The sequence below is a fragment of the Mycteria americana genome, chromosome 1 (assembly GCF_035582795.1).
Source record: "Mycteria americana isolate JAX WOST 10 ecotype Jacksonville Zoo and Gardens chromosome 1, USCA_MyAme_1.0, whole genome shotgun sequence".
Taxonomy (NCBI): Eukaryota; Metazoa; Chordata; class Aves; order Ciconiiformes; family Ciconiidae; genus Mycteria; species Mycteria americana.
Window position 1 is genome coordinate 40,520,124 of NC_134365.1, and position 14,029 is coordinate 40,534,152.

A 14,029-nucleotide genomic window follows, 5' to 3' on the forward strand; every position below is an offset into this window, starting at 1 on the left:
AACTGGTCTCCTAGTTTAGATGAAAGATTGCGTTCTTTCATCTTCAAAACATTTTTATGTTGACAGACATGTTACTGTAGGTACTAACATTTCTATAAAATATTAGTGTTGTGTAAAGTACCGAATACTTATTTTTTAAATTCAGTTTGGAGCTCCAAAACCTAACCTGAGAAGAAAGCACACATGAAAAATATTGAAAGAAACCCACTTTTTCTGGCAAAGTATTATATGATCATATTTTTGTTTGAATTTTTAAACTTTATGATGATTTTGTAACAAAATTAAGGTAGAAGCGCCATTCTTTTGCTTGATGGAGCAGAGAAGCCAGTCCACAAATAATGTCGGCCTCAATCCTGTAAACACTTGTGTACAGGCTTAGCTTTTGTACCGTTGATGGTCTCATGGAATTCAAGGGGATTATTTGCATTATGAGTGTTTTGTGCATCTGCATTTGCTATACTTGAGCCATTGTTACAACATACATGTTTTCAAGGTTGATAAATTAAAAAAAAAGTCCAGTTGTGTCATCTTGGCAATGCTTTTCCATTTCAGTAACAGACAAAGCAGATGGCAAGGCCTGCCTGCCCAACGCTACCTCACTGACAGAGAAAATACAAACTTTCACACAATTTATCTCCTCAGGACGGTAGCTCCTGACCCAGCTCCTCCGCAGGCTAACGCACAGCCTACAGCAAGACCAGGCCGCTCCTTCCACGCTCTGTAACCCAGGCAGAGCAGACAGGCCAAAGCCACAGGCGATGGGACTCCCCCTCTGAACGCTGGGGCGCTTCCCGGGGAGCGTGGCCGCCCAGGGTAGGTTTCCACAGCCCCCCCCCCCCGGCCCCCCTGGGGACTCCTGCCTCCACAGGGCGAGAAGAGGACCGGGGAGCCCCGCTGCCCCCGGACCCTGCTCGCCCCCGCACCCGCTGTCTGGCTTGGCCTGGCCTGGCCCGGTGCACCCAGCCTGCGCGCCGCCCGGGGCGGGCCGCCCCCTCCCCTCACAAAATGCGGGCCGGGCCAGGCGCTGTCGCCCGCCGCGCCGGAGCCCCGCGTCCCCGGCCAGCAGCGTCTCTGTCAGCGCAGGCGCCTCCGGCCGCCCTAGGCCCGCGGAGCGCGGCGGGGCCCGGCAGCCCCACGGCCTGCGGGCCCAGCCCCAAGCGCTGGGCCGCGTCTCCCGCGGGAGGCGGAGGGAGCGCAGCCGAGCGAGCCTCGCTGCTCCTTCCTCCTCCTCCCCGTTCCCCTCAGCCCCTCCGCGCCGCTTCCCGTGGGGCCGCTCCGCTCCGCTCCGCGTCGCGCCGGGCCGGGCCGTGCGGTAGCGCCTGCCCCCGCCCCTCGGCGCTGGCTGCCGGGCCGAGCGGCGGCGGGGTCACGGCGGCGGCGGCCGGGTCAGAGGGTAAAGGTTGCTCCCCCAGCATCCTCCGTGCTGGATACTCAGCCATCTTGGATCCGCGGGACAAGAAAATTCATGCGGTGAGTCCGGCCCCGGCCGCCCCCTCCCCCGGCCCCCGCCGCCGCCCCGGGCCCCGCCGCCGTCCCGGCCGCGGCCCGATGAGGGAGGGCCGGGCGGCGGCGCGGCCCGCGGCGGGGCCCTGCGGGCCCGGGGCCGTCCCGCCGGGTTTCCGTTTGCTTTTGTCTCCGAGGGGGAGCGGGGGGGACGCGCGGCGCCCGAGCCGGGAGCGCAGCCGCAGGCCCGACCCGGCCCGCCGTCCCCCGCCCTCCTCCGCGGCCGCGGGCGGCGGCGGCCGCCGGGCGCCTCTCCGGGGCCGGCCGCGGCCCAGCGGTGCCTGGGCCCCGCATCCTCCGCGGCCGCCACTGGCAGCTCGCCCCGCGGCCCGCTCGGCCCGCCCGGGACGGCTCCTTCCCGCCGCCGCCTCGCCGCCCGCCCCAGCCCGGCCCCGGGCCTAGCGGTGGTCGCTTCCGCGGCCCTCCCCACCGCCCCCCCCCCCCCCCGCCGAGCCCGTCTGTGCGCTGCGGCGGGGGTGCGCGGCCGCCCGGCCCCCGCCTGCCGCCTCCCCCCGGGTCCGGCACCGGGGCAGCCGGAACCTGCCACCCACGGCCGGGGCTGCTGCCGGCCCCGCTCCCGGGCGGCGCCGGGCTGCGCGCCTTGCCGGAGTGGCCTTGCGGCCTGCTCCGCCGGCCCCTGGAAAGGCTCGGGGTGAAGAAAGGGGGTGAGACAGGGGCACTGCTGGCTGGTTTTCTTTCGAAAAATATTTTTTTTTCGTCTGCGCCTTTTCCACTCTCCTCCTGGCGGCGGTTAAGGTGGTGTGTAAACAGGTTCTGGTGTTCCCTCAGACGCGTTTGTAAAACAAACTTGAAACGGACCGAGCCGCTTTCCCGAGCGCTGCCCCCGGAGGAAGCAGCCGGCCTTCCACTGCCCGCCGGGGCGGCGGTTTGGAGCTTTGGCGTGAACCTGACCCGGGGGGAAGCGGGCAGGTGCGGGCTGGGGGGAGGTGGCCCCGGGTGACAGGTTAGGGATGAGAGGGGGACACTAGAGCGGTGGGGAAGGGTATGAGAGGCAGTGTTTATGCTGTAGTTAGTGTACGTGTGCTCCTGACGGAAGCAAGGATTTGCTTACAGGGTTTAGCATCTCTGTTTTGGGGTGGGTTTTTTTGTGAAGTTACAGGTAACTTTGTTTTGGAGGTTTTGTAATATGAGAAAATGAAGACATGCCTGTGTTAGATGTGGATCAGCAGCTTCTGCTGCTGATCCACATCTAACACAAGCATGTTTTCATTTCTGCTTAAGTCTGTTTTATTGGGGAAAAACTTGTTTCCAACTTTGCACTGTTTTATCCCCAGGGAAGGATAAGAACTTTTTGCATCTCCTTCTTGTATGTGTACGTGTGTGTGTGTGACTGGAGCGTGTGAAGGAGACATTCCTGTGTGCTTGCACGGCAGTAACATCTGGTGCTGGTGACTGGCTGCTAGTCGTAACTCTTCAGCTGGGGGAAGGGAGTTGAAGATGATCAAACCTGCTGTCACATCAGTTAGTGGAAACCTTTATGTTTCTGGAAACTTGGATGTGTTTCAGACTGTTAAAACTTGTAAAGACCTGCAAGAGCAAAGTAATTGTTTAGGTTTTATATTGCAAAGGCATCTTTGCTTGGACCTGGAAGAATTGGGGGGGTGTGTGTGTGTTGATGTGCTTTGAATTTTCTTGGAGTGGTGGTGTGTTAATAGAACATAACTCACAAGATCCAGTTTTATGATCTTGAAAACTATGTATGTGTCCAATGCCTTTTTTTTTTTTTCCCCCCCTCCCCCCAGCTTCCACTATTGTTTATATTGAGAATTGAGCCGGCATGCTAAACTTCAAGGTGTCAACTGCTTCTGATTTTAGGAAGGGATTTGAATACTTGCTGTCATGAGCTGACTGGCTTGACTTGCAAGTGTATTTCCGTTTCACTTTCAGGAAGCTGTTGATAAAGCTAAGAGGCTAGTAGTAGATAAACCTTGTCTACAAGTCTCTTCTAGAAACTTAATATTGCTGTCAAAGTAGTCATTGTTATTGTAACCCATTTGTGTGTCAGTTCTACCAACAAATGAAAGCAAAAGCCCTTGGCTAAGAACTGAAAATAAAAAAATCCCTGGAACTTATAAAAAAATTTATTTGAATTCTTTTTAAAAGAAACTAATTTTAGAGAGTTGGTATTCAGTGTAAAAAATAGGGCAGTTAACATGTCCTGAAGTTTGATGCTAAAAATGGTCCCATAAGTGGCTGTTTGCACTGGAAAGTCTTGGTCGGTACCTCAACCCCTTCATGTGAAAGTTGTGTGTGCCCGCAGCAGAATGGTATCTCTCGGAAAGTATTTGTGTTGTATTTGCTCTACTTCCAAATGTATTTATGTCTAGATAGATATTAGCTCTGAAATTAGAAACATTATTGCATTTTTAGCCTCTGCTGTAGCTTTTTAAAAAAATTTTACTTATTTTTGTGTTGGTGCAAGGGTCTGTCTGTTGTGTAGTGATTGCAAAGTTGTAACCTCGTTATAGCTTTAAAGCAGTCCTGTATCATAACTTTGTTTATTCAAAAATATTTTGCACCTCCTAGTTCTTGACTCAAGAAGTGAACAGAACTTAAAAATACACCATAGTTGAGTTAAAATAGAGGTTTCTTGCACCTGGTTTTCTGACTTGAAAATTAAGAGAAACATTGAATTGCTTGTTTTGTTATGAGGTAGTATAGAAAGTGTGCCTAAGCTTCCAAGTACAGAATTTTGTTCTAAAGTAAGTAGATCCTTGTATTTAACTTTTTTTTAATTATGTCTTCCCTTAAAGCTATAATGTGCTTGAATACAGATTTTTAAAAGGCGCCTTAAAAATGTGTTCTTAAAAAAAAAATATAAAAAATTCTTAAATTCTTGGCAGAATACTTGCTGTATTTGTTGTGTGTTTCGAAATGTTAGCTTAGATAGAAAGCTCTGTGACAGTTTATATAGAATTACAGTACTATAGTAAGTCAAAACAATATTTTTTTTGCCAGATTTAAATGATTGCTCTCTAAGTGATACAGTCTTTCTCATTTTTTAAAAATTATTATTAATGCAGTGTATACATGAATTACAGTGATTGTTGTCGAAAGCCAAGAAGTTCAAGTTAGGTTAACTTTGCTTCATCTGGGCTTTTGAGGTATAAAATTGTATGTAAACATTCTTCTATACAACAGAGATCTGCTAATATTTTTGCCTGAAATTTATCCTGATGTCTCAGATACACTGTACTGAGCAATTCAAAACAACGTGTTTCAGTTGTGTTTCCCGAATAGGGTTGGCCTTTTTTGTCCGTCCCCCCCTCCCCCCAATGTGCTTTAGCACATACATTCTGTGTTTTGTGTGTGTTGCATTGGTCTCCTGACCCAAGTTCCTGTAAAAACATATGAACAACTGAAGGTTTGCGGGTAGTCTCATTAGGTGACTTAAAAGCACCTACTCACATGTTGATGGTTCACATTGTGTGTGAGTTTTCAGGATGGATGCTATATGTTGACAGCTAACTATGCTTTTACTGGGCATTATAACAGCATAGGAAGAATTATGTCAAATGAAATTATTGCACAGTAGGATGTTTAAAATTGTCCTTATGGAATTATTTTGTTTTTAGAGAAGGTGTGTGTATACCAAACATGGTCTGTGCTAATCAGTAAGAGATTTCTACATAGGATTTAAAATCTTTTTGTGTTTGTATCAGCAAAAATAATAAAAAAAAAACCATAAAATGTTCAGATTGCTTTTAATTTATATTTTATCCTTCATTTATAATACTCTGCTGAAAACTGAGTATTTGTATTGTGGTAGCGTGTACTAGCTCAGCTTCTGGTCTGGTTGTGTAATAGGCCCCAAATCAAGGTGTAAATGATCCTTGCCCAAAGAGGTTACTGAGCCCCCCTGCCCCGCCGCCCCCGCCCCCCCAGATTTGTTTTGAGATAGCATTGGTTATCAGTAGTTACAGAGAAGCATGCATTATTTTTTTCCCTTGACTTGCTTGCTCTGCCATCTGACTGCTCTTTACACTGCTAATATGTTTAATTTCATAACTCTACATTTCCTGGGAGGATTCCTTTCAGATTATGGTGGTAGGTTAAAACTTGATTGTAATTGAGACTTTTCTCAGACACATCCTTCTCTTGTTGAATTGCAATGCAAGAGTTGTTGATCAGAAATTTATTAGTAAGTAAACCATTGTTTCCTCCTGTTTTCCTTTTGATTTGGGATAGTTTTTTGGGGGGTATTTTGAAGAATCATCTTGTACCCCATGTCACTAAAGATTCTTTTTGGTTGCAGTGAGTAGTTTAATGAACTTCTGAAGCATTTTCAAAGTTCTGCCTTCAAATTCTTTATGCATTTGAGATCAATGATGGATGAATATAGTTGACTGAGGTCAAGTTATCTGTAAAAAGGTATAGTTTATTTAAAATGAAAACTAGTATAAAATGCTGGTGTATTTGTGGGAAGTAAAACGGAAACTCCTACTTTGTGTTACTCTGACTTGAGCGGACAGTAATCCAGTGGATTGAGCGTGAGCATAAGAGTCAGAGCATGCTTTCTGTCTTTCTCGGTTGCCTCCTGAACTGATGGGTGACTCTGGGTAAGTCATTTAACCCATTTATGGCCAAGTTCTAGTCTGTAGTAAGAGGATAATGCTTTCTCATGTTTTACTTGCATGATTAAAGGCTTCTGTGGAACTAGATACCAGTAGCAGTTAACATTGCTTTCCCTAACTATATATGTTAAAAACCCCAAAATGGTCCTATACCAGATTCAGTAGATGGCAGTTGTATTGTTTGTCCTTACATGTTTCAGAATTGTATGTCCACAACATTTTCATTACCATCTAAATATGTGTGTATTTGAAAACGACAGCGAGGAGTTTCCAGGCACCAATAAGAAACAGTATGACTAATTACATTAAAACAACTGCAACTATTTTATATTATAAACTGTTAATGTTGAGATTTGTAGGCAACTTCTTGGCAAACAAGTTTTTCTAAGGCTGCCTTCGTAACATAAACAATGGTAATGTAATATCATATATTATCTTTTCTGTCTAAGGATTGTAGGAAGATGCCCATCCTAGTGCAAAATAAGTAACTAATGGGCTGTGTACTTGTCATACAGTCTCTATGACTGTGTGAGTTTTTTCTTCAAGCTTCACTGGAATAGTATTTTTCTCCTTCCAGCCTGCTAAAACCTTGCATTGTTTGAGGTAGACTGACTATTCTTTGCAACTATTTTTAATGCATTTTTTGTTCCAATTGTGAAAACTGTTCTTGCAAAGGAAGTGTTGCCAGAGAATTATAATGATGGAAAAAAAGGTCTGCCAACCTTCCTTCTGTTGCTCTGCTGTGTAGGGGAGTTGTTCAGGTATATGCTTGCAGTCTTTCACTATCCAGTAGTAATGCAGTTTGTGAGAAACTACTTGTTGCATGTAAAGATATTTAAAAAAAAAAAAAGAAGTGTGAAGCAGATATTTTATGTAATGACTAAATAGGCTAAAAAAAATGTATAGAAGAAGGTCTTCTCTCTTCTTGAGAGTTTATACCATGCTTTGTGGTGTGGAGAAGTAGAATCTGAAAGGTTTTCAAAAAGAAATCAGAGCTGTACGCAGTGTCAACTTTTGAAAGACTGAAGAGATGATGAGCAATTCTGAACGTTAAAAGTACCTTGCAATATTGTGTCCACCTGTAAAACTGTTTGCATTAAAAAAATCTTTTTGAGATATTTGATTAATTTGTTGCAATGTTGGTACTGTTCTTGATACTTCACTGTGTGGTGTACCTTTTTCAACATGTCAAAAGCATCATCATAAAGTAGAAAGGTACCTTATGTTGAAATCTTAAATTGTTGACTGACTTACTGTGGGGACACATTTCTAGTGAGTTGATTCTTCAAGATCAAATTGATTAAGATCAGCATTATGCACAAGAATAAGTCAGTATCTCTTTTTATTTCATGGCAGAATTTGAAGTAAATTCAGGTTCCTGTGCTATTGTGATATGGAGTTCACTTTTTTTTTTTAAGGAAACTTTTTGGCATTTTCAGGATTATATGTTTTGAGCAATAAATACATGATTTGTTTTCCCCCTGCTTCTGGAAGTTCGCTTATGTAAGAAAGTGTATATTTTGGGACATCTGTGACGAAACAGGAAGTATTGGAAGTATTCTGAATTTCTTGGAAGGATAAAATGTAGTTTTCAAGAGAGTGGTGCTCTTCTGGGCTCTCCTTATCTCAGGTAGGTGTGTATTGTGACTACCAGCAGAATATGCTTGATAGCAAGTAGTATTTTGATAACAGTTTAATTAGGAATTTGCAAACTGTGAAGTTAGCTGTGATCTTAATCTTTTATTTGTCTCCAAAAGACACATAACTTTAGTTTAAATGACCTATTTTAATTTTTTTTTTTTTAAAGCATCTGGCAGTTCTTTTACGGTCCTAACTGTAGACTCAATTTCAGGCTTCCCTTTCTTAAATATGCTACTAGACTGAATTTGTTTGTATAGGAACAGCTCAACAAGTCTTGAAAACTGGGATGGCCAAGTGTAGGTCTGGTTGGCAACCAGGAGTGACTGGCATATTTAACTGCCCCTTAACTGCAGCAGGTGTGTATTCCAGTGTACAGCTGCTGGATTTTTCTATATTAGTGGATACCTGCATCTGCAGAGTCTGGTTTTTAAAACAAAAACATTTTCTGAGGTGTGTTTTAAAACTCAGTAGACTAAGCGTAATCTGCAGGCCAGGCTGTTAATGTACTTAGCAAAGAGCCTGAAGAGGAATAGTGTAGGCTGCAAATGAATAAACAGTGGTAGTAAAAATCTGTTGATAGTAGGACGTGCTTAATGGATTGTTTTATGTCTGTATCTGCAAGAAATAGGGGAAGCAATATTGGTAAATTCAGGTGGGGTTGTTTTGAAGAGCAGTGTGATGCATGACCATGAAATTAGCTGTAATTTTTTTTTTAAATTTTTTTAAATAGGTAAAAATGAGAGGAACGGTGGTAATCAGAGATGGTGAGGGAAGAACAAAGTTTAATCTAGGCAAATGCATGCTGGGTTCATTCTTCAGTCTCTAGTACTGTTTAAAGAATGCAAACACCTGGGAAGCTTTGATTCAGTTTTTCTCAGGAAGTGTGATTTATGAGATTATTTGGTTTGTCTGTCCCTCCCCCTCCTAGTGAGTGTTTATATGTGTATGTATATATAAAAATTTAAAATGTATGTAAAGTGTATATATGTAACCCAACTTTTGAGTTAACTCAAAGTTAAGTGTTTAATTTATAGTTATAAATATATATGTATACTTAAATCAGAAAGAGGAATTAAGACTCAAATTATGGTCCTACAAACCTCATAAAATTGTGACTAGGTAGAGGAAGGAAGTCCAAATTAGTGCACCCTCTTGGAAGAGCGATGGTCAGACCTGATCTAGTGTGTATTCTGTAGGATGGCAGCTGGTCAGGCAGCCTGTGGGCACATGCAGACTTCCAGAGTGTCTGCAGCACAACTCTTCCGTGGAGCAGGAGGGAGAGACAGTCATGGAGAGATGCAGAAAAGAGGAAAGTTGAGGGTTATTATGGTGTGGGAGAAGTATTAAGAAACAAAAGAACAAATCTGTAAGAAACTAGTTTTTATTCTGCTGCTCGTAGAAGTGAATATGTCTGTATTTATGCTTAGTAGTGTGTTTGGTTTTGTTGTTGGAGGGTTTTTTTCTTGTTGTTTTGGTTTTTTAATGAACCCAGATTATCTTTCTTAGTCTCAGATAGTTCAGTATTTTTTGGGACTGCCAGGAGAGAACTCTAGTCTGAATCAAATGTAATATTCTGCTCCGACTGAGCAGTTGTTCTTTGTGCACATTGATGTAACTGTCCATGGCTCTGCAACAGATTCCAGTGCAGTACTTAATTTTGTAATGTGCTTCTAAAAATAAGTGCATAGTCTTATGTAACACTTCTTGTATTGTTAGCACCTAGAGGCTTCATCCCCACTGGTAGGAACTGGAACACATCCTACATAATTTTTGATTGTGGGTATTTACATCTGAAATATTTTCCCTGTCAGTGTCTGTGGCTAAACAGTAACTTTGCTTGTGTTTTAGGAATATCAAAGATCTTGTTTGCACAGTTAGGTATGTTACTCCTCTGCATGTGCAGAGTTTTACAGTATTAATATCTGACTCTGTACTCTAACTGTAAGAGTTCTGAAAGTCTGTGGATGTTGCAGACATGAAAGGAGATGTTAATCATATTAATGCAACTTTGAGGGCAAACTTGAAATATGCTTAAAAATAAACCTCATTTTTTTCAGTATTTTAGGTGATGTTTATGATCAAATTATACTATTCTCTTAGCTGTTGTACACCTCTTGCTGTAGTCTTAGCAATGTTTTGATCTCTTTAATGTGACTTTTCTCATGCTTTCTGAATTCATGCTGCAAATAACATGTTAAATTAAATGATAGAATGCATCATGTCTTGCTGATAGGATGACATCTGTACAGAACAAACTTGTCATATGCAAATAATTAAGGGACAGAAATTGGATTTATCAAGAACTGCAGCTTTATTAGAGAGTAACTTGGTTCTCGTTTTTCACCACTTCTTCAAGTAGGTGCTATATTTTTATGTTAAGAGCACAGCTGAAATTTCAGAGTAGAGGATCGAAAGTTGAGAGTCTCAAAATCCGAGGCCAAAACAGAGACATCTGTTATTTGTTCTATTACTGTCCTTATAAAAGTTAATTTTCTATAGTGTTGTTTACTGACATCCCAAGTACTTCATTTTACAAGGTCCTTCTCTTTCCCTGAGGGATCCTGTAGTTCAGTGAAGAGTGAATTCAAAGGGATCTGAGGTCTGAAGAAATAGATACTTGTAGAACTAAACAAACAGGTAGTCTCTTCATTAGGTTGCAGCTTTAAGAATAAATGAGATTTTGTAGATGCTTTTAATGATTGTATTATCTGAACAATTCAAATTATTTAATTTCCTAGCAGTGTGTAGGTCAGGTATCCAGAACTTTGGGGCAGGGGAAGTACTGTCAGCCCTCAGACTTCCTTGTCAACCATAGAGGTCATCCTGAAAGACTGAAAAATTTGTAAAGCTTGGTATTTATGACACCAGAAGCCCATGCTTCAGTATGAGGGTTACCCTTGGCAAAGTATGGGTTACCTTTGTCCTTCCTGAGGCCAAAGAGCATATATGCATATTCAGATAGGTAGATATGTGCCGTTTCTACATGGACAGGTTTTGTTTCCAGGTTGGACTCAGGTTGTTCAGTGGGAGAGTGGGCAATGACAGTAGGTGACAGCCTGCTGTAAGGCCTGTTATCCTGTGCATTCTCCCTTTGGTTGTGGATCTTAAGAAACCCTCTTGACCCAGCTTGTATACTGGGGGGGAAGAACCACAAAGCACTGCATCACCCTTCCTGGAGGCCTGTGGGCACCATCCCCTTGTCCTGGTGATGGGGAGACAATCCCTCCTGTTCTTGAGGAACTGATGAGTGTGCCTGTGAGGGGAAGGAGCGGGATGTCCAACACAAAGTTGTTGTTACTTAGCTTTGGCTTGTGAATAGCGATGTTTTGCATTTTTCTCCATTCTGGGCTCTACAAAGAGCCCTGGGACACAGCTAGAGCACTGTGGCTCTGGGGGAAAGAAGGACATTTGTCTGCTGGCACTGAGGGACTCCTGAGTGCTGTGTTCTCTGTGTAGAAAGCCTGGGTCTGTGCCCTAGCCATGGTGGAGCAGGCACGCACCTCTGGTAGGCAAGGCCAGGAGCAGGACGGCAAGGGCGGGGGAGGCATCCCAGAGAGAGAGAGCCTGAGCGGGCCAGGCCATGTTGTTCTGTGCCCAGTGTGTCAGCCCAGGCCTAGCCTGTCAGTTAATATTGTGTTTGTAGAGGAGAAATGCAATGTTTTTATAGTAAATATGTTTCTCTGTTCTGTTTGGTATTGTTTCCTCTTTTTCTAGGGTAGTAATCCAGGCAGCCAAACACAAGAATAACACATCGGTTGTGTATTTCAGCGTTTATGTGCCCAGTCTTTTTTTAAGAGTGTATCCCAGAGTTTCACCACAGCTGTCTGTTGTCCATCTCTCCACTGGTAAAAGAGGACTGCTAATGTCGAGGAGGCCCTGGTGGTTGTTGGCATTTCATCTTGACCTGGTTTGAGCAGGGCTGTGTCAGGAAACTGTTGGTATCACTAGGTTCATGGGGGGTTGTTAGAAGAGGGGAGTTTTGTGAAAGGAATTTCCCATTTATTTTTGTGTAAAAAGTCAGTACATGCTTTTTACTTTAAATGCTTAATTGTCCTGTTAATATAATTTAATTTTGTGAAGTTAGTGTGTTTATCCTACACTGCTCATATAACTTGTTATTCATAAAAAGTTTTAGATTTTTGTGGAAGATGGTGTAACCCCCCCTTCCCTCTCTAATTAAGTAAAACTTTGAAATTTTATGTCAGGTTTCTTCAGTGTCTGCCTTTTTGACTTGCAACATATAGAATGAATGGATAGTCTTTTAATTGACTAACGCAGGGTCAGAATGAGCTCGCATCCCTCTAATGTTGCCCTTGCCATGGCACTCTATAAAACTGTGTGGGTATGTTTTGATCCTTCTGAGGTATGGATATTTTGGCTGTGAACATGTTTTCTGTGAAAACTCTTAGTCACTAATAATTGTAGTGACACTTCGAAATATCTGTTACTGTTTTTACTGAAAAGGGAAAAAAGCATGTAAAACCGCAAGAGAATGACAGATATAGCTTAGAAGGTAAGCTTCTGAAATTGTTATGCATGAGGAGCATTTAAAATAATCCAGTTGTCAATGTTAAACTCTAATACTGAAACAGGAAAAAAAAAGTGAAAATGCTCTTGCCTAATCAGTTGCCCTTGTGCTTTGTAGTGTCAAACCCAGAAAACATACCAAGTTTTGCCTTGGTTAACAAGAAAATTCCCTTTGGTGTGTTTCTTCTCTGTGAATGCAGCTACCATGGTTCTGCTTTTATTTTCTTTTTTTTCCCCTCTCTCCTCTAAAGAACCACTCAGTGTTTTTCTCTCAAAGGTGACAGTCCAGCAGTGTCAGGGTAAGGGGGCTATCTTGGAACAAGATGGACAGCTGCTGATAGAGCAGGTTTGGTTTGGGTTCCACAGCAAAGTCTTGTCATTCTCTGGAAACCTGACCAGTTCCTGTGCCTGTCAGCAGTCTGACCTCTGTGGACACTGTCAAACCAGCAAAATAAAATCAGCAAAAAATCAGAATTACAAATGGCTAGATTACTAATGGAAATATGTCCCTTGAGTAAGACTGAGACTCCTACTGATATCTTGTAGTTGTATATCTGTTATGTGGAGCTAATTTAAGTTTGGGGTTGATGTATGAAGTGACAGTGATAAAAATCTATGCAACACTGCTGAGGTGGTCATATCGCTCACATATTCATTTTGTAATATTTCCTTTATGTTTTTTGTAATATCAAATATGCTTTGAAATTTTAGCTATTAGAAGTTTAAATTCTTTTCACTTAGTGCAAGAAGCTTTGAATTGGGTTACTATATAAATCTAGAGAGGAGCAGCTACGTTCCATCAAGTAATGAAGGCATTCCCAGTGTTAGTATAGGCACATGATGCTGTGAACTTAATTTTTACCTGAAGACAGGGTTTTAGATAAATGCAGAACACTTTAGCTAGGCTTTTTTGTCTCCTGTGCTCCCAGAATGCCACGGTTTGGTGTTTTGCCCCTGTACATTTCTTTCTCTTTTTCATCTATTCTTTCCACTCTGTTTCTTTGCTTCCCCAGCAATTTAAGATTGAGAAGTGAAGTTTTGGATTACCTCATTGTTCTTCTTGATGCTTAGTCTTTGTATTGCCACATCATAAACTTGTCTCATTTTTAGTTCATAAACTGAGAGGGATGTAGGTCACTGTTTATGTGAGCATTTGAAGTTTTGTTACAAACAAATGCCTCCCTCAGTCAGTACATAAAACCCTGCTTCAATGCATGTTAAAATTGCAAACTCAAGGCAATCTGAATTTAAGAAATTCTGGAATTAAGGTTTTCTTTCCTAGCTTAAGTCAGGTCCCATCTGCATATCACTATTACATAGGTTTTTGATCAAATGCTGTTTTTCCCAGAGAACTCTGGCCTTATTTGCTGGACAGGATGCGTGGTGTTCGCTCACTGAGGTTTTTCTTTTTTAATCCCGTTGTTCAGATCATGCTATCCAAAATTATAAGTAAATTCTGGATTAATGTTTTTCTCCCCAATTTCTTCATTACAGTTTCATGGAAGTGCTTTATAATATGTTTTTGAAAAAGTTTTATTTTGCCTCACTGAGGTGACAGCCATGCATTACAAAGAGAAACTGAGGCATTGGCTTAATATTTCATAACAGAAATACCTTTCATTTAATTTGCAGCTGTGAATGGTTAATGCTTCTGCATAGACTCTTGACATATTCCAAGCAGAAGGCACTTGTGAAAATCTTTGTGTGGCTCCCCCGGCATTATTAAAATTAAAAAAAACCAACCAACCAAAAAAAACCAACAA

At 42.6% G+C, this 14,029-nt stretch overlaps 1 protein-coding gene across 5 annotated transcripts in view; it reads left to right on the top strand.

The window, feature by feature from the left end:
* The first annotated feature begins 1,094 nt into the window (after positions 1–1,094).
* The window catches only part of CNOT2 (CCR4-NOT transcription complex subunit 2), a 93,073-nt gene continuing 80,138 nt past the window's right edge, over positions 1,095–14,029 (top strand). For 2 of the 5 annotated variants that reach the window (XM_075495551.1, XM_075495561.1), the window contains exon 1: positions 1,331–1,470. The gene's annotated coding sequence lies outside the window, so the exon portion shown is untranslated. Of the gene's footprint in view, positions 1,471–1,743; positions 2,169–14,029 lie in introns of those variants that run through there. The other 3 variants (XM_075495573.1, XM_075495567.1, XM_075495557.1) reach the window with 3 other exon arrangements.